This window comes from Ochotona princeps, chromosome 25, assembly GCF_030435755.1.
Source record: "Ochotona princeps isolate mOchPri1 chromosome 25, mOchPri1.hap1, whole genome shotgun sequence".
NCBI lineage: Eukaryota > Metazoa > Chordata > Mammalia > Lagomorpha > Ochotonidae > Ochotona > Ochotona princeps.
The window spans coordinates 12957610-12964024 of NC_080856.1; positions in this window are offsets into that span (position 1 = coordinate 12957610).

The window sequence follows — 6415 nt, forward strand, 5'->3', positions numbered from 1 at the left end:
GGTCCTTGAGCTCACAAAGCAGACGCATCCCTTGGTGATGGCTCTCAAAGCACCAGAAGTGCTCCCACGCACTCCAGAAGTGTTGGGGAAACTGCAAACCGAAGCCCACTGCTGCTGCTTCAGGGAGAAAGGGCACTGCTGGGGTGAGACTCGTGGGAGATAAAGCCATCAGAAAGCACACAGGAAGAAAAGCAGAACTTGCAGCAGCAAGGTGGGAGCACGCTCATTCAAGCCCTCCTGCCTCACCCTCCCTCAGGGCCCCTCTCTGACAGCTTCCCCAAGTGACGAAGGAGGAAAATTATTTTCAGATGCCTAGTTCCAGTATCAACCCAAAACATAGATGAGTGAGTTTAAAGCTAAGAGACTATAACTGAATTATAAATCCAGCAATCTAGCGAAAATTATCTTTCTGAGACAGCATTTAAAAATTAAGGACAACAATGACTACCAATAAAGATGTTTTCAGAGTTATACTCATAGTGCCTGACAAATAAGACACATTATTTCATAAAATTCATAGTTAACATTCCTGGTTCATCCAAGTATATCAGCCGCCCCCAGAGCCTTCCTTAAAGAACTACTCTGTAGAATTCTATGTGTGGCCTAATCCAGTGCCAGCATAAAGCTTAGCAGGAAAAAAAAGGGCTATTTATAAAGCCTCAGCAAACAGGGAGATCTTCCAGGTTGGAGGTTGCATTTGGATCGTATATTTCACTTCCATTCCTCCCTGTTGTTCTGAAAACACAATAAAAATACATCACCCAGATCCCTCTGCCTGTAGCTCCTGCACCAAAGCATACATTCAACTTCCTTCTGTGTGGGGTGTGTGCTGTGACCTAACAGGTGAAGTTGCCACCTGAGGCACCAACATCCCTTATGGGCACTGAGTAGAGTCCTGGCTGCTCAATATCCAGCTCCCTGCTAGGGCTCCTGGGAAAACTGAAAGATAGGCTAAGTCTTGGGGCCTTGCACACATGTAGAAGACCCAGATGAAGCTCCTCACTCCTGGCTTCAGCCTAGCTCAACCCTTGCAGTGCCAACCATGTGTGGAGTGAACCAGCATATGCAAGATGTTTCCCTCTCCCATTCTGTGCTGTTGTCTTTGTAATTCTTTCCTTCAAGTATATGATTAAAATAAATAAGTAAATGCAGATTAGTTATGTATCACCAAGGAAAATTCTAGCAAGATTTCAAACTTGAGTTGCCAGTGTTGTGGTGAAGTCGCCACTTGAAATGCTGCAATCCCATATCAAAGAACCAACTCAAGTCCTGACTATTGTTTCTGACCAGCTTCCTGGGAGGACAGCAAAAGGTCCCCCAAGCACTTGGGCCTCTCCCACTCATATGGGTGACCCAGATTTAGTTTTTGGTTCTTAACTTCAGCCTGGCCTAGCCCCAGCCTCGGTAGCCATTTGGAGTTGGACTAGTACATGGAAAATTCTCTTTCTCTCTCTCTACCTCCCTCCCTCTTTCTCTCCCTCCCCCTTCACGCTACACCACTCCCATTCGCTCTTCCTCCTTGCCCCTCTCCTTCTCTCTCCTGCTCTTTCAAATAAATAAACCATTAAAAAATAGATTTCTTTTTTTAAAGATTTATTTATTTTTATTACAAAGTCAGATATAGAAGAGGAGAGACAGAGAAGATCTTCCGTCCTATGATACACTCCCCAAGTGAGCCGCAACGGCCGGTGCTGCGCCAATCCGATGCCAGGAACCAGGAGTCTCTTCTGGGTCTCCCACATGGGTGCAGGGTCCCAAAGCTTTGGGCCGTCCTCGACTGCTTTCCCAGGCCACAAGCAGGGAGCTGGATGGGAAGTGGAGCTGCCGGGATTAGAACCGACGCCCATATGGGATCCCGGGGCGTTCAAGGTGAGGACTTTAGCCGCTAGACCACGCCGCCGGGCCCAAAAAATGAGATTTCAAACTTGATTCAACACGTTCTCTCTAAAGAATACTGCTTGATACTCTAGGAGAGTTGTATGCCCCAAAACAGACCTAGAAATTCACCAGCATTTTTCTGATGCTCTCAATTTGATAGTCAACTTCCCTCAGCTTCAATGCTGACAGCAGAGACCTTAGTCTTAGCCTTAGAAGAAGTATTAAAAATAAAGAATTATTGGGTACTGCGCGGGGATAGCTACCATGTCCATGAATGGTCCAAGAAAGCAATTCCTACTTTTTAAAACAAATGTAGCTCTTCTGCTATCTTGTCTAAAATGATGTGTTCCTAACAGTTCATTCGCTTTCTGCTCCATGGCTCATTGCTTCTGTCTTTATTGATTATAAGACTTTAGGAGATTTCCTTCACCTCTAAGTCACATTTAATCCCTTGTAAAATGACACTTCTGATACGTTCCCACAGGTTTGTTTCAGGCATTAGATAAAAGAATACCAGTTTAAGGAAAAGCAGAAATGGAAAGTTGTTTGATAAAGCTTCAACTTTTCAAGATGAAAAAGCCCTAGGATATACTCAGGAGTACTGAATATACTCAACATGAACGTATTCTGCACTTCTGAAAAAGTGTAAGATGGTGAGTTGCATGTTATGCTTTGTTATTGTAACAACGAATATGAAGTTCCTAGCGTGCATATGCAAATGCACAGAAGAACAGGTGACCATGACTTATAATACCTGGCAGGTCATAGTGTTAAAACAGTCTATCTGGTTCTACGTTTTTCTCTTTGAATCTCGCCAAAATCTCATGACTTCAGTTTAATTTGTATAAATTTCTAATTCCTCTTCCTGTGAACACTGTGTATACTTGATCACAATCTGTCCAATACTGTTTCTTAGCAATTTCATATGGATATGCTTTATCTTGCCAAATAGATTTTCAGCTCCTGCTGAGAAGGAGTCATATCTTATACTTCCTTTATGATTCTCTTAAAGTCCAGGGACGTCTTTGCATTAACTGTTGCCTGTGTAATTCTACTTTAAAATGACAGGAACTCTCCACAATAGGAGTCATTTCACTTGCCACAGCCTGCTCTTCAGCCTCACCCACTGTTACCCATAAATAAAACATTAACTGAACTGTTCACTGTTCTGTATCAGGAAGAGGGGACAATGGATTGGGATGTCAGAAAGTGTATATTATATATATATATATATATATATATATATATATATATATATATATATATAAACACAATGTAATTAATGGCAATAATGCAACTAATTATGTATTAATATAATTAACATGATTAATGACTAATTTATGTACTCATTTCCACACTGATTAAGATCCTTAAAATGCAATCTATTTGAATAGAAAAAGAATCAGAAAAATCAGAAAAACCACAAGGAAAAAAGAAAAGGCTATGCTGAGTATGTTACAGACCACACAGTAGTTCAGAAATCTCCTGGTACTTCAAAGGAAATTTCATAATAGATTAAGATCAAAAAAATGGGGCCAATGCTGCTGTGGAGTGTCAGGTAAAGCCAGCAACCGGGATGGCAGCATCCTATATGGGCGCCTATATGTGTTCCGGCTGTTCCATTTCCGGTTCCGATCCCTGGATTGGCCTGAGGAAAGCAGCAGGAGATGCTTCAAGTGTTTGTTTTCTCCGCCATCCACGTGGAATCACAGATGAAGCCCTAGACATCCTACCACAGGCTGGCCCAGCTCTGGCCATTATGGCCATCTGAGAACTGAACCAGTGAATGGAAGACCTCTCTCTCTCTCTCTCTCTCTCTCTCTCTCTCTCTCTCTCTCTCTTTCCTTCAAATAAGTAAATCAACCTAAAAAAAAACCCACAAGCACTGAAGTTTATTCCTTGCACAGTTAAAATGATTTGAAGGGAGGGGATGGAGACTACATCTTCCCACTAGCTCTAAATTTTATATAAAATTATCACATACATTTTAGATAATAATAAGAGTATATTCTCTATTTATAGACAAATAAATTATCTCAAAGAAACTCTGTGCATGGAAATCTGGGAAGTATTCAGTTTGGACTAAGATCTGTTGATTCCACAGCATGCATCCATATAGTTATGCCATTCATCCATCCACCAAGTGCCTACTGAACAGGAATGAGTACTGTGCTGAAGACATAAAAGTAAATAAAACATCATTCCTTCCTTACTGGTTCACAGACTGATGAAAAGGTAATTCCTTCAGGAAACAATTTCAGCAAAATTTGGTAAGCCCAGGAATTAAACTCTGCCATATAAATTACAGAGAACATAGGAGGGAAAGCTAACCTATCCTGGGAAACTTTGATTTCTTGGAAAAGCAAAATTCCTTGTAAAGTCTTAAAGAATTAAGTAAACAATTATATATATATATATATATAGAGAGAGAGAGAGAGGGAGAGATCATATATATATCAATATATCTAGATATATATTTATCAATCCTGATTTTAAAATGAGGAAATTGGGACACAGAGGTGTAAATAGCTCATAACTAACAGAAGCACGAATTCAGTGCAAGTTCTCCTAATCACATCAATATGATGCAATGAGTAGGAGTATGGTGGCAAAAATGAACTGAATAGGGGAAGTTTTTGCAGGCGGAAAAGTTACATCATGGGGCCTGGCGGCGTGGCCTAGCGGCTAAAGTCCTCACCTTGAACACCCCGGGATCCCATATGGGTGCCGGTTCTAATCCCGGCAGCTCCACTTCCCATCCAGCTCCCTGCTTGTGGCCTGGGAAAGCAGTCGAGGACGGCCCAAAGCTTTGGGACCCTGCACCCGCGTGGGAGACCCAGAAGAGGTTCCCGGCATCGGATTGGCGCAGCACCGGCCGTTGCGGCTCACTTGGGGAGTGTATCATCGGACGGAAGATCTTCCTCTCTGTCTCTCCTCCTCTATATATATATCTGACTTTGTAATAAAATAAATAAATCTTTAAAAACAAGTTACATCATGGATTAACATTGGCAACTGCACAATATGAGATCAGAAAAGAAGTGTGACTTCATGGAAAAAGAAAATAATCACATATAAAACTGGATAATTAGGAGTGAAATCATGAAGGGTTTGTCTCCAATAGTTATTCCATAAACTATGGGAGACATCTCAGATTTGCGTATTAATAAATTACTATGACACCTATCTGGACAATGAGCATGACAGCTAAGATTAGAGGGAAGGATGTACCTTAGGAGGTGGCTTTAACAGTGCACCAGAGTAAAAATGACAACCAGAATTCAGAAACAGACAGTAAAGCGGAAACTTGGAAAAACATGTCTAAATGACAAAATGAGCAAAACTTGACAGTGCACTCTAATACGCTACCTACCTTCTTGTCCATTAAAGTTTCCTCTTTAAATAATTTATTTAGGAACAAAGAAAGCATAAACATTTTTCATCATTTTGGAAGTAGCTAAGCACAGGAACTTTAAGGATGAGTAAGATGCCATTCTCATCCTAGAAGGACACACAGGCTAGAGTTGAGAGCAGAGAAGGGCAAGGACAACCATCTTATGTACTCATCAGTTTTTCATCACTGGAATGAAGTATCTAAAACACTTCACTTCATGCAGGGAAAAGGGTGATTTAACCCAGAGTTTCTGAAGTTAAACCCAAGACTAGATGACCCTGCTATTTCTGGTGATAGTGACAAATGGCAATTGCAGAGATTATACAGATGAATGACTATGTGGCAAACCAGAAGGCAAACAGAAAAACGCTGGGCCATCTTCCTCATGGCATTAGTAGGGAGCTAAATTGAAAGTACCGCAACCAGGACTGGCTCCAACATGGGATACTGGTATAGCAGTCATCAGCTGACTGCACTCACCATACCACCAGCCCCCAAAGTTCAACTTCTAAACATAATATCTAAACGTTTGGTCCTGAAGATGATCAATGGGAAATGGAATAAAGGGTAAATATTCTTAGTTTTCCTTGCTAGTCTAAAAAGTAATATTAGTAAGTATGGTTCTAGTTAACATTTCCAGTATCAGAAGCCTTGGTCACAAGGACTCAGCTCTTTGTTAAGATGCTATTCTGTGTCTTCTATGGTTGACTGGAGAATGCTGTGCCACCTTGCCAAATGCGGTTAATACTCTGATGGTCTCTCCAGGGTCACAGCATCCTTTACTTGCTTTGAGAGATGCCATCTGTTAACATCTCACAATCATATCTCTCACTGTTGGTTAGAAAGGACGATTTCACTTGCATTTTAGCCACTGCCTTAGGGGAATGTCACATCAATAATCAACTCATACAGAACAACGAAGTCTTCTTTGTCCCAATTTTTTAACAACTTTCAAGGGACATCTCAGTTCCAAAAGTTTCCTCTAAGCTCCCCTGAGGTTTTGGTGGCATGGTGAGTCAGTTTTTCCCTCTACCCAATGCTCTTTTGCTGGTTTCCTTACAGGAGCATTTCTAAAGCATACTTCTCAAAACACCTCCACATGCGACTCTTCATCTCAGACTTCTGTTTCCAGGCAGCCTAATC